Below are 23,885 nucleotides of genomic sequence, written 5' to 3' on the forward strand. Positions count from 1 at the left end.
TCTCTCCCCACAACGGTACCGCAAGCATAAATCAGGGGCATTAGAGGGAACGCCCCCGGCCAGCCAGGGAGGGCCTCGGCTTGCGGTCTGGATATTGCAAGTTAGAGATAAGATAATTTTACAGAGTTAGCGTGGCCCGCGACGGTAAGTTCCCTAACATTTCAGCATTCCGAAGACAGCCTTAAATTCTGCTGCTGTTGCCGCTGCCCCCCCGAGATCCAGCGAGTGAGCTACGAGAGACAACGAGAGAGAGGGGTGGGGTGAAGTGTGTGTGTGTGTGTGTGTGTGTGTGTGTGTGTGTGTGTGAGAGAGAGAGAGAGAGAGAGAGAGAGAGAGAGAGAGAGAGAGAGAGAGAGAGAGAGAGAGAGAGAGAGAGAGAGAGAGAGAGAGAGAGAGAGAGAGAGAGAGAGAGAGAGAGAGAGAGAGAGAGAGAGAGAGAGAGAGAGAGAGAGCATTATGTGTTATTTTCTATTTATCGTCTCTCTCTCTCTCTCTCTCTCTCACACACACACACACACACACACACACACACACACACATACACACGACCAACACCCAACACACACAACAAAAACGAATACAACCACAAAACAACACAACAGACCTCAACACAAAGCAACACCATCACCAACACACACACACACACACACACACGAGAGCATACTTTCGTGCAGGTGTCCAATCCCTTAATGACTCCCCTGCCCAGGTAACACTATCACGCCAGGTGTTAGTCAGGCTCACCGCACGCCTGAAGCAGTCTCCGCCACGCCTCTCTGCCCTGCCCCAAGCTTCCCCGGCTGTCTTAAGGGTGACGTCTTCTATCGGGAACACATTTGGCTTTCATAACGTCTTACCCTGAGCTGTTTCTTTCTACTTCGCCCTGTTTCTTATCCACTATTCGCTATTGCTTTCGATTTTCTTGTCTTTTCTTCCCCCTTTGTTTACTTGTTTTTTTTTGTGTGTGTGTGTGTTTTCTCCACTTTTTTGTTTTTGTATTTTATTCTTTTTATTGTTTTTTTTCTACTCTTTATTTTATTCCATTGCTTTCTTTTTTTCTTGTATTTATTCCCTTTTCCTTACTTTGTTTCCTTGTATTTTCCTTTCTCCATATATCTCTTATGTTCTATATTTTTTTTATCATCCATTCGTCCATCCTTATCTCTTTCTCTCCTGTTTTCCTTTTTTAATTCAATAATTCGGTTTCCTTTCCTACTTTCTTTCATCTATTGTTAATCTCATTTTTTCTTTCTTTCTTTCTTTCTCGTTCCTTCCTTCCTTCTTTGCTTGTTCGCTTATTTATTAACATACATTTTTATCCCGCGTCTTTGTGGCTCGCTCTCCCTCCCTTATATTTCATTCTTTCCTTTATTCATTTCTTCCATCACTCCTCCCATTCTTTCTTTCTTTATATCTTTCTCCAACTTCCTTGCTTCGTTCCTTCCTCCTTTGGTTACTTATTCATTTCTTCCATCACTCCTCCAATTTCTTCTCTCTTTATTTCTTTCTCCCTCTTCCTTGCTTCGTTCCTTCCTCCTTTGCTTACTTATTAACATGTTTTTTTTTCCTCACTCTCCGTCTTTGTTTCTTCTTTTTTTCCTCTTCCCTTCGGTACAAGCGTGACGGACCTTCTTCCTTCATGTCGCACTTTTGGAGTTTGCTTGATGAGTTTTCTTTTCCTCTTTTAATTTGCTGACACGGGGGCCACTTTTAATTACGCCGCTGTAAATAGTTTTAATTGTGTCACCTAAATAGTTTTGCTCCCCAGGCCGCGGCGAGGGAACACGACCAACACAACAACAAACACGACCACCACAACAACAACAAACACGACCAACACAACAACAAACACGACCAACACAACAACAACAAACACGACCAACACAACAACAAACACGACCAACACAACAACAACAAACACGACCAACACAACAACAAACACGACCAACACAACAACAATAAACACGACCAACACAACAACAAACACGACCAACACAACAACAAACACGACCATCACAACAACAAACACGACCAACACAACAACAAACACGACCAACACAACAACAAACACGACTTACACAACAACAAACACGACCACCACAACAACAAACACGACCAACACAACAACAAACACGACCAACACAACAACAAACACGACCAACACAACAACAAACACGACCAACACAACAACAAACACGACCAACACAACAACAAACACGACCAACACAACAACAAACACGACCAACACAACAACAACAAACACGACCAACACAACAACAAACACGACCAACACAACAACAAACACGACCATCACAACAACAAACACGACCAACACAACAACAAACACGACCAACACAACAACAAACACGACCAACACAACAACAAACACGACCAACACAACAACAAACACGACCAACACAACAACAAACACGACCAACACAACAACAAACACGACCAACACAACAACAAACACGACCAACAACACAACAACAAACACGACTAACACAACAACAACAAACACGACCAACACAATAACAACACGACCATCACAACAACAAACACGACCAACACAACAACAAACACGACCATCACAACAACAAACACGACCAACAGAACAACAAACACGACCAACACAACAACAAACACGACCAACAGAACAACAAACACGACCAACACAACAACAAACACGACCAACACAACAACAAACACAAAACTTCGCAACATAACAAGTTCAGCGGGCTTAAAATCACGCTAATTCGCACCTGAAAAGAAAAAAAAAACGTCTGAAATCATTATAATGCGCCATACGAGATACAAAAAAAAAAGAGGGGTGTGTGTGTGTGTGTGTGTGTGTGTGTGTGTGTGGGTGGGTGGGTGGGTGGGGGGGGGGGGACACGGCCCTTCATGATTCACGTAAAACAACCATTTCATCAACATTACTAAAAAAAAAGGCACTGACCCCCCCCCAAAAAAAAAAAGAAAAAGTAGGGCAAAAAATCAACCTTTCACTAACATATTCCAAATTAAAAACCGACTCTGGACGATAATCACGCTACGCCACACTCGCACAATGCCGTTTACCCAGCGTTGGCGGGGGAAAAATCCACTCTGAATATGTGACTCTTATCGCCAACGCTTTATCTCCCTTTATCTCCCATTAGATCCCTTTTTTTCGTCCCCTGCGCCCCTCGTATAAAGCTGCAGTATATGGCATTATCCTGGTAACGGCGCCCTCCATCACCGTCTGCAGCTGCCACGCCCTTCCCTCCTCCTCCCGCTCCTCCTCCGACGGTATTATTCTCAGCGTGGAGTTACAGACTATATTTTGCCCTCATGATTCCGTATTTGTGGGACTTTGGTGTCGTTATGCTTTTGTTTTTCCTACTTCGTGTGTCCCCGCCCGCCCCTCTGTCTGGCTCTCTGTCCGGGTGTCTGTCTGTTTCTCTGTCTATCTGTCTGGGGGTGGAGTTTTATATGCAAGTGTTGTTTTACGGAATTATCTTTCTTTTCTTGCTTTGTTTTTGTGCACTGATGTCCTCAGGTATGCAATGTGGATTTATTGGGGTGTTAGATTATCTTTTACGTTTGGCAGTGTGTAGTTTCCTTGTTTTTATCCCGTGTTTTGGTGGATGATGAAGGTTAAACCAATTGCGTCCCATTGCAGGAGCACTGAGGTCATAACTTCCCCCGGCCATTCCTGTCACTGTACCCACCAATAGCAAGACAATACCGGCGCTTCTTCACAACCAATTAGACCTGCTTGACTACCTCTGCCACCACCATCCCCGCCATCACTACCACTATCCACCACCATCACACAAAACAAAGGAGAAAACTACCACCTAAACCACTAGCATCTACCACCATCAGTAATGCCATCTACATCACAACGCTACTACAATCCTCTATCTCTCACACACTCACACACTCACACACATACACACACACGCTCGCATTCCTCCCCAGCGGTCGCCGATTAAGCACAACTAGCACTAAAGTCATACTTCCCAGGCATAAATACTACCCCGGCGAGGCTTCCTTCTCCCTCATGTTCCCGGGATTGGCTTCGTTCTCTTCCACATCTCCTTTAAAGCTCTCCTCGCAGGCATGTTCTCCTTCACGCGAGATTACAGCCACTGAATCATCCGCCGCATCCCCGCCTTGTTTATGTCTCGTATATCCTCGCAGGTGCCTTAATTATTCGTGGGTTTATCAGCGCCAACACCTTGCCGACGATGCACCTCCCGACCCGCTCTCGTGCCGCCGCTAAACTCGACTAATGACGGAAAGGAGCCGCTGGGGACCCTGACGACGGACTTCTTGTTGGCTTCGCGGTGCCTCCGCCAGGAAAGGCGAGCTAATAAAGGACCAGATAATTGACTCCTTGTTGACTCTGCGGCGCCTACGTCAGGAAAGGTGGGGTAATAAGGACCCAGGTGAGTGACTCCTTGCCATCTCTACGCCGCTTACCTTAGCCTACGTTAGAAAAGGTAAGATAATAAATACCAGGTGAGTGACTCCTTGCCATCTCTGCGCCGCTTACCTTAGCCTACGTTAGAAAAGGTAAGATAATAAATACCAGGTGAGTGTCTCCTTGCTCTCTCTACGTCAGGAAAGGTAAGCTAATAAAAAGCCAGGCGAGGTGTTTCAAAATGTGACCTAAACTGAAGAGTCTGAATAGGGTGTAAAGGCCATTCTCTTCTTACTAATCACTTAGACTAGGTTAGGTTAGGTTAGACCATATTTTTACTTATAACTTAAAGAAACACATTACATTCTAACATGCCATTTATAAAGAGTCTAAAATGACTGAAGGATTGAAGGGCCTTTTATATTCTTAAGCGATCAAAGTTAGCGCATATAAGGGAATGAAAAGGTATACACACACATACACACACACACACACACACACACACACACACACACGATCGCCGATAGATAGCCCGACAGTCCCGTTTTATCTGGGTGATACGATCAGTCCTTTTCGAGTCCCCGGACCCCCTGAGGACCTTATTTAGAGGCGCCAACCATACACAGGCAAGGAGGAGAACGAGGAGGAGGAGGAGGAGGAGGAAAGACTGTAGTGAAGGAGAAAAAAGGTGAGCAAGGAGGGAAAGGAGACTGGAATGATAATGAGAAGAAGGGAGGAATAAAATGGAGAAGGGAAGAAAAAGGATATGAAGGAGGGAAGACGGTTGAAAATGAAGAAGGATGAAGAAAGGTAGACAAAGATTATGAGAAGGGATATTATAAGGGAGGAAGAAAGGATGAGAGAAAGGGAGGAGGATGAGAAGAGAGAAGAAATGACGGTAAATAGGGAGAAAGGAAGGGAATGAAAAAGGTGGAGGAAAAAAAAGAAATGGTAGAAGGAAGGATGGGGGAGAGGGAGGTGGGATAAGACAAGGAGTAGTAGTCAAGAAAGGATAGTAAATAGAAAGGGAAGATAGGTAAATAGGATAGAAAAGGAAGGAAGGGAAGAAGGGAGGATAACAGTGAAGGGTAGGTAAGCAGGAAAGAAAGAAGGTAGAGAAGAGAAGGGGAAATGGGAGGAGGGATTGGAGGAGGAAGGGAAGGGTAGGGAAGAAAAGGGATGAAGGAACACTAAAGGAAGAGAAGAGAGGAGGAAGTGGAAGGAGGGAATGGAGGAAGAGGAAGGGAAGGGTAGGGAAGAAAAGGGATGAAGGAACACTAGAGGAAGAGAAGAGAGGAGGAAGTGGAAGGAGGGAATGGAGGAAGAGGAAGGGAAGGGTAGGGAAGAAAAGGCATGAAGGGACACTAGAGGAAAAGAGGAGAGGAGGAAGTGGGAGGAGGGAATGGAGGAGGAAGGGAAGGGTAAGGAAGAAGAGGCATAAAGGAACACTAGAGGAAGAGAAGAGAGGAGGAAGTCGGAGAAGGAAGACTTGGAAAAGGAGGAAGGAGGAGGGAGAGAAAAACGAAAAATAAGGAGCAGGAAGTAGGAAGTGGAAGAAGGAAGACTTGGAAAAGGAGGAAGAAGGAGGGAGAGAAAAACGAACAGTAGGGAGCAGGAAGCAGGAAGCGGGAGGGAAGGGTAGGTAAGCAGGAATAGTAGAGGAAGACAAGAGGAAGAAGGGAGAGGAGGAGGAGGAGGGAGAGAGGAGAGAAGCGGAAAGGTAGTAAGCAAGGGTAGGCACGGACGGACTGGCTGGCAGGGTGGGTGTGTTTAGCTTGTGTGACCACCCTAAATTATTCCTCCCTGAAGGTGACATGACTCCCTAAGACCTTGCTGCATACCTCCTGCCCTACCTAACCTTACCTGACCCTCCCCCCCCCCTCCTGCCCCTGCCCCCATCCCCGCTGGCTCTCACTCGCGTCCAACTTGCAGGAAACGCGTCTCTGCATACACGTTGCATAGCCTTACCTCATGTTCTTTTTTTATATCTTTTTTCCTTATTTCATATTTTCTTTTTTCCTTTTTTTCCTTTTTTTCTTTCCCTTTTTTTCTCTTTTTTCGAATTTTCCTTTTTTTCTTTTTCTCATTTGCCTATTTTCTTTATTTATTTTCCTTTTCTCCTTTCTTTTTCTTTTCTTTTTTTCTTTTAACCTTCAATCTTCCCGTTAAGTTTCAGCGTTTTCCTTCCTTTATTTTCAGTCTTATTATTTTTCATAACTTGTGTAAGCCATTTTTTTTTTTTTTAGTCTTTTTTTCTGTTTATCTTTCCCTTTTTTGCATTTTCGTCTCTTCGTCAAGTTTCAGCATTTTCCCTCCTTTTCAGTCTTATTATTTTCGCATGACTTCTGAGCATCACATTTGTCTTTCTTTTTCTGTTCTTCCGTCTTTTCTTTCTATGTATTTTTTCTCCCTGTCTCAATTTTCAGGCCAACAATTTTAACACGATTTCTGTGCACCATACTTTCTTGTTCTCAATTCTTCCATGTTTTTCTTTCTACGTTTTCTCTTTTTTTTCCATTTTCAGTTTAACGCACATAACCATTCTCTCTTTTTTTCTTTTCTTTCTACTTTTTCTCTCTTCTTTTTATATTCTTCCGTGTTTTTCTTTCTAAGTTTTCTCTCTTTTTTCCATTTTCTCTGTTTCAATTTAACGCACATGACCATTCTCCCTTTTTTTCCTTTCTTTGTGCTTTCTCTCTCTTTTTTTTATTTTATTTCCTCAATTTCATTTAAAAGCACGTAGCCATTCTTTCTTTTTCGTCTTTCTTTCTACCTCTTTTTTTTTCTCTTTTTACATTTTTTTTTCCTAATTTCAATGTTTCAGATTAACGCACGGAAACATTCTCCCTTTTCCATCCTCTTTCTACTCTTTTCTCTTATTACCATTTTTTGTTCTCCCATTTTCGTCTTTTCTTCCTACTTTTTCTCATTTTATGACCTCCTCTACTCAATTCCAAAGCTTCAGTTTAGCGCATGCAATCATCCTTCCTTTTCCATTTTCCTTTCTCCTATTTTCGTTATTTCTTTCTTTTTTTTCTCTTGTTTATCCATTTTCTTTCCTCAATTTCAGTGGTTCAGTTCAGCGCACAAAATCATACTCCGTTTTCCATTTTTTCTTTCTACTTTTCTCTCTCTTTTATATTTTCTTTTCTCCAATTTTCGTCTTTTCTTTATATTTTTCTCTCTTTAATATTTTCTTTTCTCCAATTTCCGTCTTTTCTTTCTATTTTTCTCTCTTTAATATTTTCTTTTCTCCAATTTTCGTCTTTTCTTTCTACTTTTTCTCTTTTATATTTTCTTTTCTCCAATTTTCATCTTTTCTTTCTCCTTTTTCTCTCTTTTTAAATTCCCTTTCCTCAATTTCAATGGTCCATTTTAACGCACGGAACCAATCTCCCTTTCTCGTATTTTCTTTCAACTTTTTCTCTATCTTTTTTTCCATCTTCTTTTATTCCTTTTCGCCATTTCTTTCAACTTTTTCTCTATTTTTTTTTACATTTTCTTTCCTCAATTTCAATGCTTTAATTTCACACACACAGCCAACCTCCATTTTCGTCTTTCTTTCTACTTTTTTTCTCTTTTCATGATATTCTTTTCTCCAATTCTCGTCATTTCCTTCAACTTTTTCTCCCTTTATAAATTCCCTTTCCTCAATTTCAATGCCCCAGTTTAGCGCACGCAAGCATCCTTCAGCCACCAAAGATTACTGTTCCTACTTCAAATCCTGTTTTTGTTGTTTCTCCTCCATCACTCCGGGTTTCTCTTTTTTTCCCCTCTTTTTTTTCTCTCTTTTACCCTGAACTTCACTTCCATCTCTATAAATTTTGACCGCAGCGTTGGAGGGGAAATTATGAGGTCACGGACAAGAGAGAGAGAGAGAGAGAGAGAGAGAGAGAGAGAGAGAGAGAGAGTGAAGAGCAGAGAGTGTACAAATCTTCAGGTTAAATATAAAATCTCTCGCAAAATCTCTCCCGCCTCGACAATATACTTTCCCCTGCCGCTCCCAAGTCAAGTCTAATTACGCCTCAGAAAAACGGCTATGTACACACACACACACACACACACACACACACACACACACACACACACACACACACACACACACACACACACGCAGGCATTCCAGGATTAAACGAAAGAGCGAGAGTCCAACCTAGATTGAGTAATTCGGTTAGTGCACAACCTCACTCTCCCGGAAGCTGCAGGTTAAGATTTGGCGGAGGAAGGAAGAGGAGGAGGAGGAGGAGGAGGGAGAGTGGGTCGAAAAGGGGAAGGGCCACCGCCTCCGCCATTCCTCTGGGCTGACTTAACACGCTACCTAATATAAAGTTATGGAGAAAATTCTGTACTTTATGTGCGACTGCGGAGGGCGAGGGAAGTTTTGTTTCAGGAGGTCCAGTTAATGCGCTCCGAGCCACAGGGATTCCCACTAGAAGCCGCAGCCGACGCCTAACCTCGCTAATTCCCAGAGTCGCTTTAGAGCTGGTTAAAATAATTCGCTTGTAAACGTATAAGAGTGGGCGAGGGCATTATAACCAAACCACGCTGCACGCTTTTATATGCTTTAACAAGAAAACGAGCCGAGGGTAAAAATTTAAACACGAACTCGGGAATAAGCAAGAAGAAAACAACGATTTCAGAGGAATGAAAGTGAATAAGATAACGCCGGAAAAAGGAGTTAGATATAGTAGAACGAGCAACGCGGAGTAGGAAAGCAAAGGAAGAGAAAGAGGAAAAAGGGCAGGATTAGGAAGACCATATGAGCCAAGAAAGAGGAGAAAGGGGAGGAATAGGAAGACCATATGAACCAAGAAAGAGGAGAGGGCAGTATTAGGAAGAACATATGAACCAAGAAATGAGGAGACATGAACAACGGTGACCAATAAAAGTGTAAATACTACCAGAATAGGGAGTTATATATGATGAAAAAGGAGTGACGCTGAGAAGGAAAGTTAAGGAAAGGGAAGAAGAGGAAGGGCAATGCTAAGATTACGCTTTCATTCCCCCGTATAAGATGAAGGGTAAAAAGAATGGGCCGTGTGTGACTAAACGTGGATATAATGTCAGAAAAGGGAGGTAAATATGGTGGAAAAAGGAGGAACGCTGAATATGAAAGGGAAGGAAGGGAAAGGAGAGGAAGGGCAATAACAAGAACACGATATCATTCCTCCGTATAACAAAGATAAGGTGTGAAAAGAATGAGCCGCATCTCGCCGTGAAATATGTAGCAATCACTGGGACTAAACCTTCACGAAATTGTATCCTCGGGCGCCGCAGAGGACTCGGACGCACCAAGCCACACACGGCCACTCACGGACAAGATAAATTCGGGCGGCGCGATCATTTCACTTAGATAAAAGACCCACATCTCCGCCCACACGCCATGTTAGGCAAAGGAGACCTAGGATATCTGATTAGAGATACATACACGTCGGATCCAACAGTATCCTTCTACAGGTACTCCTACGCTACACAGTATGTCCTTGTTCACCCTCCCTGTTCCTTAGCTCACGGGGTTCCTAAATCTTAAGGGCCTCCTCTTCTCCCATATCTCCTCTTGCTTTCTTAGTCCCATATCAGTTTCCTTCACCATATAAATACTTCCACTTCTTGTTCCTTCTTGTTCTGTGCTATATCGTTCACCCTTATTAGATATACTTTCGCTTTCTTTGTTTATAGGTTACTTAAGTTAGCGTCCAGTTTAACCCTTTCCCTTGTTTGGTTTCCTGCTTCCCTTTCACTTCTTTTTGCTATATGTTAAAGTCCAGTTTCTTGCCTTGCTTTGTATCGTTCACTTCTATTCATGTCGCCTAATTTCTTGGTTGATATGTTATTCCTATTGCTCCTCTCTCTCTCTCTCTCTCTCTCTCTCTCTCTCTCTTTCCTCTTCTTTTGCTTTCCTTTACTCCACGTTACTCCTTGCACCATATTTAATTTTCTTTTCTGACACTGTTCATCCCCTTTTATTGTTCACTATTATTCACGTCTCTCCATTCCTTGGTTCATATATTATTTCTATTGCTGCCTTCCCTTCCCTTTTCCTCTCTTTGCTATCCTACTCCGCGTCACTCCATTTTGTACCATATCTAACTCCCTTTTCTTTTTTTTACAGCAGAGGAGTCAGTTCAAGGTCATAAAAAAAAGTTAACAAATGTGAGAAAAAGTCCGCTACTCATCCATTTTTATTCCTATTTCCTCATTCATATATCACCCTTACTATTCTTGCCTTCCTTTGTATCTTTCACTTCTGTTCATGTCTCCTAATTTCTTGGTTGATATGTAATTCCTATTGCTCCTCACTCTCCCTTTCCCATTCCTTTACTTTCCTGGTTCTTGTCACTCTTTTTTGCCGCATATTTCCTTTCCTCTTTTGTTTTGTGCTTCATCGTTCATCAATCATCACCTTTACATTGATTTCTTTCTCCTATTGCTGCCTAACCTACCTCTTGCTTCCTTTGCCTCCCTGCTGACCATCACTCGCCTGCAACATTCTCCCCCTCCCAGCCGCTTCCCCGTCCCCCCGAATAGCACCATTTGCCTCCCACACACTCCATCACACTAGGTAGCGCATATTTCCTCCGCACGACCTCAGCCACATCAGGAAGGTATGCTGGGTGCTCCTCCGTCCTTCCTTCCTCCTACCTTCCTCCTTGTTTCCTATGTGCATCCTTCTGGGTAAACATAAGGACCCACTGGAAGACAAGAAGGAGGTGGAGGAGGAGGATGGAAGTGAAGGAAGGGTGATATATACGAGCACCTCCCCACAGCATCCTCATCTCCCTTCTCTCGACTCCCCCAGAGAATGCAGCAGCTTCAGAGGGATGAGGAGGGAGGGAAGAGGGAGGTGATGGGGGACGAGTAGCCTCCACTATTCCCTCCCTCCCCTTCCCTTTACCTCCATTCCTCACCGCGGTCTTACATCAACTCTACGTACCTGACCTCTCCTCACCTCTAGGCCACTCTGAGCTCCTGGGCGTGGCTGGAGAAACGGAGAGGGAGAGGAGAGAGAGAGAGAGCAAGACCACATAGCGACAGGTCCATAGCGCATCACAAACACACGGCTAAACACAAATGGACGTGCAAGAATCCGCCGCAAAGGTTGACTCCGCCGCATAAACACGACCCCTTCATTGGTGCGTCGCGGGGTCCCATAAATTTAGCGGTAAGACGCAGGGATGGTTTAAAAGCGGCCACATACACAAAGGTTTAACTCCGCCGCGAGACTGTCAAGGCCGAGGACAGACAGACGGGCAGACAGGCTGACAGGCAGGCAAGCAGGCACACGCGAGGCCGGAGGGAGAGGGAGAGACAGACCCGCAGAGGACAGGCGGTGCAAAAGGCGGCTAACGTCACCCTGCAATTTCTCTGAGGCAATAAAGTTTATGGCGATGTCACACCGACGATCCGCCCGACTTGCAGAATTAGTACATAAGTTTTCCTCCCTCCGACCGAGCACCGAGGACGGGAGAGGAGAGCGTTGAGGATAGAGAGAGAAGGGAAGGAGGGAGATATACAGCAAGGTAGGTATACATAAGTGAAGGATGTATACAGGGGAGATGGAGGAATAGGTACAGAGGGAGAGGTATAGAGAAGGGAGAGAGGTATATAGAGAGGTAGATAATCGGTGTTGTGGCTTTCAGATGCAGACGACTGCCTTAATGGTGATCTTCCCCGCCCCTGGGTCCATTTAGGTGTGTGTGGGGGGAAGTGTGTGCGTGTGGGGAGGTTATGTGTGTGTGTGTGTGCGCGACTGTGAGAGAGAGAGAGAGAGAGAGAGAGAGAGAGAGAGAGAGAGAGAGAGAGAGAGAGAAACCCATTCCTCAGTTAATAAATATCGTGTGAGAGCCATTACCCGGGAGAGTGAAGCTGAAGTATGCTAAGTAATTTGTATAACCTTCCCCGACAAAGCCCCGCCTCGCCCTGCCCGCTGAAGCCCTATCGTTCAGCATTTTTCTCCCTCATGACAGAGGACGAGGCGGCGGGGCGAGGCTACTCCGGGCTCTTGGAGGGCTCACCGCGCCGCCTAGATGACCCTCTCAGGGCTCCATAACGTGGGCAATGAGGGGAAGGACCGGGAACATGAGGTAAAGTGGAAGTTAAGCCGTGGGCGAGGGTTGGGACGAGGCCATAGCGGGCGAACGCGGCGTGCTGGCTGTATTCTGAGGTGTGAGACGCCCGCTGAGCACCTCGGCCCCAACACCACCTCCATTTTCCCCTTAAAAGCCCCATTTCCCGTTTTCTTCCGCGTAAAACCACACCCTAATGCCCACAGCCCAGGAGCGGGTACACAAAATCGCGACTAAAATGCAAATGCGAAACGAGAAGAGGCAGAGTCGATGCTTCGCGAAAATAATACCCGACCAAGCGAGATGTTGACCCCCAGACGGGCGGGCGAGGCGGCGGGATGAAAAGTGGAAGCTAATAGTCGTTCTGGCACCTGGCGGCTGTAATGACGCCTGGCCCCCACTGACACCGGCTTGGCACCCCCGACGCCCGGAGATAAAAACTGATAACGCGCCCCGGTGGAACAGAGGCTTATTATCATACTGCGGAGCGAGATGTGATAGAGTTCGTCTCGAGGTGCTTTTTTTTCTCTTTACCTCTCATTCCTCCTCTCCTCTGCCTCTCGCTCCCTCCCTCTCTCTCTCTCTCTCGTCTGCCTCCCTCACCCTCTCCCTCTAAGACATGACATAATCTCGGCTGTTCCTCACGCCGCCGCGGTGATTAGCGTAAAAATGCTATGATTATTCTATACTTAAAATACCTTACGACACGATGTTCGGCACCAAAGCATTACGACGCACTTTATGACCGAGTGAAGCGGCGGCGATGGAGGAAAAAAATCTTCACGCAGCGGCTTTACACGAAAAAAATAACAACATCGCTGAGAAAGGATGTGAGAGAGAGAGAGAGAGAGAGAGAGAGAGAGAGAGAGAGAGAGAGAGAGAGAGAGAGAGATGGCAAAGATGCAGGAAATATCTTAATATATCAAGGTGGCGGGAAGGACGGGGAGGAGGATGGGGAGGAAGAGGAGGGGAGAAGAAGGAGAGAAGGGGAGGAGGAAGGAGGGAGGGAATAGGATGCACACAGCAGCGACTACGTGTTAGGACCATATTCGGCGCGGGAGTCCTTAGCTGCTCCCTACATCCTTCGGTTCGACTCCCCGCCAGCCGCTGCACCACCCCCGGCGTCTCCTCCTGCTTCCCACGGCGCCCCTACATCTTTTACCACCTCCAAGAGCGCGCCGGCAATCAACTGGCACCTCCGCGGCCGCCATTATGCTCCTCCACGCCTTTATCGCCTGGAGAAGACCCATATAATTATCCCGCACACCACTGCACCTCGCAACGCCGTCCGGGGAGCTGCGATCGCCTCCTGCCCCACCTGCAACTCCGGCCACACCTCGCTATGCCTTCACCCCCTCCACATACGCTTCTTCCTCCTCCAGCATCACTTACATTTATATTCTCCCTTACGCATCTCCACTGGCCTGCACTCCCTCCACAGACGCCTCTTACACCCCCAACATCACTTGCTTTTATATTCCTTCTTACGTATCATCTTCGCCATTCTCCACTGACCGACCTTTTCCGAGAAGTGTCCAGCTCCTATTCTTTTATATTCTATTCCTTCAGGACATCACCGCTGCATCCTGTACCGACGCCTCTGGACCAACACAACTTCTTTTATATTATACCTTTCACATCATCCCCACTACACTCTACTGACCAAGCCTTTCCAAGAAGTGTCCAGCTCAGTCCGTTCCTTTTTCATTCTATTCGTACAAGACATCACTATCTGCTATTATATTCCTCTCTACGCTTCATCTCCGCCCACCACCTCCGACAGAGCCATTCCGAGAAGTATCAAGCTCCTTTTCTTTTGCATTCTCTTCCAACAGAACATCACCGCCGCCTCTTTTACCTGCAGACCCGCAAACCGACCCGCAGCCACACGCCGCAAAGCACGAGGAAAGTCAGGTAAAAACTCGATATTGAAGAGCCACTACCTGTCCCTTTTCTCTCGCTTCGGTCGTAACAATCACTTGGCGGGGGACTTTTTTCAGCTATACGCCCCCTCCCCCTCCTCCCCCGCCCCCCATTTATAACAGCCCAAATATGAGCACCAACTTACGAGCAAGAGAGGCTTTCCTTTAGGCCTTGTGTATTTCTATCCCGCGTAATTGAGGTCTAATTAGAGAGCGACCTAATAATACCTGAAGCTACCTGAAGCATCGCGGTTGGAGCTTCCCAATTAATTCCAGATTTAGCTCCAGGTGAAGGTACACGAATGTAAACACTATGATAAATAAGCCCCAGCCTCTTAGGGGGCGGGAGGAGGGGGAGGGGGAGGGGGGAGGGGGAGAGGGAGAAGGGAGAGAGAGAGAGAGAGAGAGAGAGAGAGAGAGAGAGAGAGAGAGAGAGAGGAAAACATGAAAACAATGAAATAGACCAAAAAAAAAAATCAATGAGAACCAAACACAAAACAAACACAAAGGCAGAAAAACAGACAGACACGGACAAACACAACTGCAGACAGACACAAAAACTAGCACGGAAAGGCAGACACACGGACAGTGACAATAAGACCCAGAAGATGACAAAAAAAAAAAAAAAAAAACTTAAGCTAAGACTCCAGCAGGCAAGAAGACTAAATCGCTTCCTCTTATTCTCCTCCTCCTCCTCCTCCTCCTCCTCCCGTCCTGGCGCCAAGACCGGGTTTATATTTTGCAGTATATCTTAATGGAGCAAGCCGGGAAATATTGGGAGCATCAAAATGTTATTATCTTCAATTCCCCGCCAAATGGATAGAATTGGAAACGTATTAGATCCGCGCAAGCAGCTTCGGGGGGCGCGGATCCCCCTGCGCGCCTTTAATATGTGCATTTATTGTCCCCGGGGGTAAGAGGGTTATCACGGCGTATATTGTTTTGTTTTGTTTTATTTTGTGTTCTTGATTTTTCCGTCTTTATGATTTTTTTTCTTATTTTCTTTCTTATTTTCCATTTTTTTCTTCATACCGTGTTTACGTTTTCTTTGCTTTACTCCTTTTTTTCACGGCGTATATTGTTTTGTTTTGTTTTATTTTGTGTTCTTGATTTTTTCGTCTATGATTTTTTTTCTTCTTTTCTCTCTTATTTTCCATTTTTTTCTTCATACCGTGTTTACATTTTCTTTGCTTTACTCCTTTTTATTTTTCTCTATTTTTTTTTCCTTCCACTATTCCGTGTTGATATATTTTTGTTTGTAAATGGACATGATCAGCCACGGTCATCACTTTTTTGGTATGTTTGAAATCATCAGTTCATCTACGTCTGTGCTTTCTTGTCAGTTCTATGTGTAGTTATTGTATCCTTCCCCCTTCTCCCTTCCTCCTCCTCTCACTCAATTTTCCTCTCATTCTCTCACTCTTACTCCTTTTCTCAAGCCCTCCTCTACCTCACACGTACTTTCTTTCTTTCTTTCTTTCTTTCTCACACCCTTCAACCCACAAGCTCTCTCTCATTCACACCCTGGCTTCCTCATTTCCACTCCCTCCCTCAGCACCTCCTCCATTCAACAAGCACTCCTCTACCTCACACGTACTCTTTTACTGTTTAATCCTCCTTGCTTCCTCACACCCTTCACCCCACAACCTCTCCCTCATTCACACCCAGCCTCCCTCATCTCCACTCCCTCCCTCAGCACCTCCTTCATTTTACAAGCACTCCTCTACCTCACACGTACTCTTTTACTGTTTAATCCTCCTTGCTTCCTCACACCCTTCACCCCACAACCTCTTCCTCATTCACACCCTACCTCCCTCATCTCCACCTCTACCTCAACGTACTCTTTTACCTTTACCCTCCCTGCTTTCTCACACCCTTCACCCCACAACCTCTCCCTCCCTCATTCACACCCTGCTTCCCTCCACTCGCACTCCCTTCCTCCCTCCCTCGGCGCCTCCCACCGTCACTCACGCACGCCCGGCTCTCCTAGTTGTTCCACGGGCCATTACGCAAACCTCTTCTTTTCCCGGCAAGTCAGTTTCCAGCGCCGTCAGCCGTTATTACTCGCACTCTGCATAACAAGGGTGAGCTACGGACAGGTAGGCGGCCGGTGCGAGCGGGATGGCGTGCTACATTGACTCCACTGAGCGTTTAAGTCAGACACACACACACACACACACACACACACACACCTTCCCCCCCTTATCCCCTGCTACTGCAACACGCCTTAATTGTTTCCACTAAAAAATGAAGGGAATTAACTGACGCTCCCTCCCCTTCCCCTTCTTCTTCCCCTTCCCCTTTCCCTCCTCCCTCTCGACCTGCCTTCCTTCTTTCTTCCACCTCCCGCCGACGTCTCCCTAGCGGGCGTCCCCATCTGTAGGTGAATAGGCAGACTACCGAGGCGATGAGCGGGGCGGCACGTATTTCAGGGTGTTGCTGGCGTGCCGTGAACTCCCCGTAGCGTGAAATCTCCGCACCGTGAAGTCTTTTTGGGTCATATTTTTAAACATTTCGGAGCCCAAGCACACACATTTGACAAGGCTTTCGTATAGGAGTCTGGGGCATTTCCAGGGGTAGTTTTGTGACCCTAGTGGTAGTTTGACTCTTCTTCTGTACCATGAACCTAAAAGGACACTCATGAGAGCCCGATTGATCCTCCTCTTTGACCTTTGGATATAGTTGATGTGAGAGGAGGAAGCGTCTGATAATACTGACCTTTGTACCGTAAATTTCTCGTGCCCTGAAGTCCCCGCCATGAATATTCCAAAGCCCAGGATTCCTTAAGCCCCCGAGTGAGTGCTGGTGTAACTCAGAGCCTCCGTACGACCAGGTGTGCGCCTCCAGTTCATCGACTACTAAATACCTGGGTCACGCCGAGCAGTAAAGCAGGTGACTCGTACTAATAAGGTATGATAAGCAGCGGGCTTTTTTTTTTTTTTTTTTGTGTGTGTGTCTGTGTGTGTGTGTGTGTGTGTGTGTGTGTGTGTGTGTGTGTGTGTGTGTGTGTGTGTGTTCATGCGCTTTGCCCTTGAGCTGCTGTTTTGCTGTTAAAAAAAGGTATGAAAGATGATATTATTCAGGACTTTGCAAATGGCCCCATCATTAAACAGCCATATATAACCTTTGAAGAATAGAATACAGAATAAAATATCACATAGAATACCAGTAAATAGAATACATGAGAATATAATAAATTAGAAGAAGAGAGGAGAAGACCAGAAAAGATAAATGAAGACAGGAGAAGAGAGAAGAAGGAAAGAGAAGAAAGGGAAGAGAAAAGAAACAGAATAGGTAAATAAAATATCACATTTCCACACGTAAAAGATAATAATAACAATCTCACCAACATGCAAAGCAGAAATCTCTCAATAACAAAATCCATAACGAAACAATCAAATTTAGTCATTTCCCGCAAAACGCTGAACCAAAACCCAAAATAATTTCAAGTCGTTTTCCACCCGAATCATTTATTTATACACAAGAATCGAGTTTTCAAAAATGGATCACGACAAAAAAAAATTGCTCGACGTGGCATGAGCGAGGCAGGAAACTAAGACGATTTTGCGTTTCCTTAATCTCTCTCTCTCTCTCTCTCTCTCTCTCTCTCTCTCTCTCTCTCTCTCTCTCTCTCTCTCTCTCTCTCTCTCTCTCTCTCTCTCTCTCTCTCTCTCTCTCTCTCTCTCTCTCTCAGCCTCTCTCTCAGCCTCTCTCTCAACCTCTCTCTCTCTCAACCCCTCTCTCTCTCTCAACCCCTCTCTCTCTCTCAACCCCTCTCTCTCTCTCAACCCCTCTCTCAACCTCTCACTCAACCTCTCTCTCTCTTTCTCCGTCCACTTTGCCATCAGCTCCGGGTCATGTTCTCGTCCCCAGCTCCTTACCTGCCCGGAGTAACTTATAGGTAACAGGTAAGGGGCGTGTATGGTCGTGCTCCTTCAGGGGATAGAGTTGCGAGGAGACAAAAAAGATGTAGATCGTCCATGCTCTGATTTCCGCCTCGAGGTACCACAGCGGCAAGAGATACAGTATAGGGAGGACTTGTGGGTTTGGGTGATCTTTTTTCATGATGAGTTTAAATAATTGATTTTTTTTAGGGGGTGGAGGTGAAGATATACTATAGGAAAGATTAATAAATTTTCTTGGGGATTTTTATAGTTTTTACTGAATTTACGTAGCTGTTTTTCATTTTATTTTGGGGGAGGGGAGGCTGAAAGGAAGGTTAGTTGTTAAGGCGGATTGAATACACTGATCAGACAACTACTAAGAAAAAAAGGAAAAAAAAACAGATATAAAGTAGCCTATCATAAATAATTACATGCCAGGCTGAAGAAAAAAATAACGGCGAACATGGAAATGGGAAGATGAATCAGACAACTTCGAAAAAAATAATAATAATGAGATTGAGGAAAACAGGAAATATTCACAATCGTCCTCTATATGTATGGGGAAATGACAGGTAATTAGCGATCTATTAATTTGGGCAAAGAGAAACACACGTGCACTCACACACAAATAAAAAAAAGATAACAAGATACAGATGGATAGATAGATTAACATAGATCGGCAGAGAGATAAATGGATAGATAGATAGAGACATATAGAGATACAGAGAAAGAGAAAGAAGAGTCACATATTCTCAAACGGGGCACAGGATATCACACCGCTCACTCTCCTCAACTTGGCCATACATCAGCCAGCCAGTGAGACCCGTGCGTGACCTCCGCCCTGGACCAATTAGAACACCGAACACAGCGCACCTTGACCCTTGCCACTGGTATTACTCTTAGGGCGTGGAAGAGACGTAAACATGACCTCAGCCCAACTAAAGTCCAACCCAGCCTAACGCAACCCACATCAACCAAGCCCAACCCAATCCAGACCAACCGAATTCAGTCCTACCCCAACCCAACTCAGCTCAACCCAACCCAAGCTCAAGCCCAACCCAACCCAACCCACTTCAACCAAGCCCAACCGAATCCAGTTCTACCCCAACCCAACTCAACTCAACCCAACCCAAGCTCAAGCCCAACCCAAGCCAACCCACTTCAACCAAGACCCAACCGAATCCAGTCCTACCCCATGGCAACTCAACCCAACTCAACCCAAGCACAAGTCCAACCCAGCCCAACCCAGCCCAGCCTAGCCAACAGCCTGCCCCCAAGGATCTGCACCGCCGCCTCCGCCCCGGCTCGTGTGGAATTAAATCATGTCGTCAAAATGTTGAGCTCATGTTGTTGCGTCCGCGATCTATGAATTGGTCAGTGAGTTGCTGTGACCGAGACCCCGAGGAGTTGTTTCGTTTTGTGTTAATTCTTTTGTATTTATTTTGCGTGCACCTTATTGCTTTGTTCCTTGGTGTATGTAAGCACTTCCTGGTGACGCTTTATTCCTTTTCTATTAATGCGGTTTTTTTTAAGTAATTGATATCGTATTACTGTATTTATCTATTTACTTTTTTTTCTTTGGGTTTACTTTATTTTATCACCTATTACTATTATTCACTTTATTCTACTTTATTTTATGACTTCTATTTATTTTTATTTACTCTATATTCTTTCCTTCTTTAGTTTAATGGTTTAAGACATTTTAAATTACTTAGTTGGTTGGAAAGTCACCTTAAATCTTTCGTTCTTCTTATCATTCATTTATTTTACCAATTCCTATACTTTATTTAATCACTCCTCTAACAAGTTTCCTTCATTTCCAAACAATAAAACCACTAAGACTTAAAGTTTCGCCTTCGTCTTCTCCCCGAATTCCCAGGAAGGTTGTGGAAATCAGTGAATATTTGCTCCACGTAATTAAGCCCACCTGGATTTTCTTTAGCAGTTCTTAATAATGGAGGTACTAAGTGCTTTTACTCTGGAAACATTAGAGGCAACAGCAGGAATGCGAAATAGCTAACACAGGAATACGAACGAGGATATATATCAATAGGAAAAGCAAGAGAGAGATGGAGAGGTAATAGGAAACAGTGATGGGAAAATAAGAAGTAAATAAATAGGAAACATAAGAAAGATAAAAATAGGGAATGGGAAGAATAGGAATAGGAAAAGAAGGAAATATATGAATAGAAAAACGAAACATGAATACGAAACAGAGGAAGAGAAACATATCAGATAAAATAGGAAATAAGAAGCAAAAGAAACGCTGGCAAAAGAAACATAGGAGTAGAAAACTTAGTGAAACATGCTAATAGGGGAAAAAAATAATGGAAGTAAACTGCAGACCAAAATAATGAAAACCTACCCACAGAAAACCAAAGACACCATTATTACCTAAATCTAAACCAACAAATTATAAGAAGAAATACAGATATAGAGTATAGAGGAGCAGAAAGTAGCGGGCTTTTTTTTTTTTCATTGTTGTTGTTTTTTACGCCCTTGCACTGTCTCCTCTGCTGTAAAAAAATAATAATCATAAATAATCTCATGAAAGGCTGGAAAAAAAACGGCGAACATGGAAATGGGAAAAAAAATATGAAAAAGAATCAGACAACTTGGAAAAAAAGAAAAAATAATGAGATTGAGCAAAACAGGAAATACTTACAATCGTCCTCTGAGCCTCGGGAATTGCCGGGAATAAGAGGAGGAGGGGGCGGAGGAGGAGGAGTTGAAGAGGATACAGAAGGAGAAATGATAAAAATGGGACATGGAGAGAGGAGAAGAGGCAAGGACACGGAAAAAGAAGCAATAAACAAAGGAAAAGGACAGAAAGGAATAAAGCAAATGCGATAGAGAAAAATAAGATAATTCGAAGTTAAATTACCTGAAAACATCATTAGTGGTTGACCCCTTGCATAAAGAGGAGGAAGAGAAGGAAGAGGAGATGGAAAGAGAGGAAGGAAAAAAGAATAAAGTTAAAAAAAATAGAGGGAAAGAAAATAAATGAAGTATATAATGAGAAAAAGAAAAGAAAATAAGAAAAGAAAAAAATAGGCCAGAGCTTCAGTTTTAGGTCAGGTTTTCATAAGTGTTTTTACGTTCATGGTGAAGAAGCAAGGTCAGATTATCACTAGGCTTATAAAACTATCCATGGACGTATTGACGCAATCTCTACGGAAGCATTATCAGTTGTGAGTGTGTTAGCCTCGAGATGTTGGAGAGTATGGGTCCAGCTCTCCCTCTCTCTACTTCTTTCCTTCTATCTCTTTTCCACTTGCGCTTGAAATTTCTCTCCCTCTTTGCTCTTCTTCCTCTTTCTCTTCACTTTCGTCTTTCAATTCACCCCTTTCTCTACTTTCTCTCTCTCTCTCTCTCTCTCTCTCTCTCTCTCTCTCTCTCTCTCTCTCTCTCTCTCTCTCTCTCTCTCTCTCTCTCTCTCTCTCTCTCTCTCCTTTTTCAAATACTCCTTCTCTCTACTTCTCTCCCTCTTTCTCTCTTCCCTTTCCTCTTTCTCCCCTCTCAACCTCTCCCTCTCTCTCTCTCTTATCCCTTTCCTCTTTTAATTTCTCCCTCTCTCTATTTCTCTCATTCTATCCTCCTCTTTCTTTCTCTTTATCCTCTTCCCTTTCTCTATCCCCCAACTCTTTCTCTCAATTCTCTTTCTCTCTTCTCTTCTCTCTCCCCGCCTCCTGCATCCCTTCACTGGGCGGACAAACGAGGCAGCGCGGCGGGCCAGGTTCCTCCGCCGCCCAATGGCTCGGCTGGACAGGGCGATGCGCACAACAAACGCCACCAAGAGCACGAACACACGCCCGCCGCGGCACCTGATCCCCCTCGCGCCCTCTAAAGGCGACACCTACACACCCCGCGGACGAGGGATTAAAACCTCCACCTAAGGACACGAAGGGGAGAGGAGGGAGGAGGAGGAGGGAGGGAGGGACAGGTGTGGTGGATGGTCGACTTGAAGGACTCACAGTAAGGAACAAACAAGTGCACTCAACTTAAGTCTGAGATATTTGCTAAGCCTTCAGCCTCTCCCCTTCCTCCCATTGTACCTCCTCCTCCTCTTTCTCTCCCTTCTCCTCCTCCTTTTCCTCCTCCTCTTCCTCTTCCTCCATAGCGCACAGGTACAAAGAAGACCCCGTGTACAGATCAGCGGGGGAAGTGTAATCCAATTCTCTAGTGACCATAAATCGCACGAAGGAGATTACTCTCGAACGATGCAATTGTAATGAAGCAGGCGGGCTCGGCAGTACGTTCCGCGTGCCATGTAGGGCCGCGAGCACCTGGAGACGCTGCAGGTGTGGCGGGGAGACGCGAAGACCCAACCCGGGACCTTGAACACCTGCCAGAATGCGTACCTTTGGGTCAACGAGGAAGGGGCGGAAAACTAGCACGAAGCGGGTTATGGTGATGTGAGAGGGTGTGAGGAATAGGACCAAGGGGTTGAGGGTGTGTGGTGGTGGAGGGAACGGGTGAGGAATAGAATTGAAGGGTATTTGTGTGGAAGTGAGGGGAAATGTGAAATAATAGGACATTGGAGGAGAGGTTTTGTTATAGTGAAAGGATTATGAGAGGAGTGAGTGGTAAGAGTTGTGTGGAAACGAGAGAATGAAGACTGAGGGATAAGGGTTGTGTGGAACTGAGGGAAGGAAAAGGGTGAGGAACTGAAGAACTGAGAAGGAGTTTTGGCCATCACTCACTCCCCGTTAAAAACAAATAAAACAAGACTAAAGAATAAAAGAAAAGTTAGGAAAACTACGCGAACAGAAGGGAGATTTGGGTCGTCTCTTTCCTCCATTAAAAAAAGAAGTAAAGGGAGACAAAGCAAGACTAGAAAAATCCGGAAATAAGTGAGGAAAATAGATAGAAAAAGTAAGATAAAATAAAACTTGAATAAAAGAAAAAGGTGAAGGCTAAACGAGCTGAAAGGAGATTTTGAGGTGTATCTTTCTTACATTGATAAAAAAAAAAAAGGAAAATCTAAAGGAATACAAAAAAGAAGAATAGGAAAAATGATAAGTCAGGATATAAAAAAAGAAAAGTAAGGGATAGTTTTGAACACCACTCCCTCACTCACTCTGCGAAATAAAAGGAAGGTTGAGTAAAAGCACAATAAAAACGGAGAACTGGGACAGGACCGTAAAAAGAAAGGCGAGAAAAAGGAAAATCTAAAGGAATACAAAAAGAAGAATAGGAAAAATGATAAAACAGGATATAAGAAAAGAAAAGTGAGGGATAGCTTTGAACACCACTCCCTCACTCACTCCCTCTGTTAAAAAAAGAAAGGTTGAGTAAATGCACAATAAAAAGGAGAACTGGGACAGGAAATGTAAAAAGGAAGGCGAGAAAAAGGAAAGAGAAGGTGAAAGAATGGAGCCTGAAAGAAACCCAACCACGTTCACGCCCCGACAGGTGCTCATGTGGCCTCCGTTTTTCATGACACTCACCATTTTCTATTCTGGCTTAAAAACAACAAAGAGAAAACGGATAAAGGAAAAGGGGAAGAATGCGAGAGAGGGAGACAGAAAGAGAAAGAGAGGGAAAAAAAGCTCAAACCAAACCTTTCCTTCCGTATCCGAAAAAAAAAGAACAGACTAAAATA

The sequence above is a fragment of the Eriocheir sinensis genome, chromosome 18 (assembly GCF_024679095.1).
Source record: "Eriocheir sinensis breed Jianghai 21 chromosome 18, ASM2467909v1, whole genome shotgun sequence".
Lineage (NCBI taxonomy): Eukaryota > Metazoa > Arthropoda > Malacostraca > Decapoda > Varunidae > Eriocheir > Eriocheir sinensis.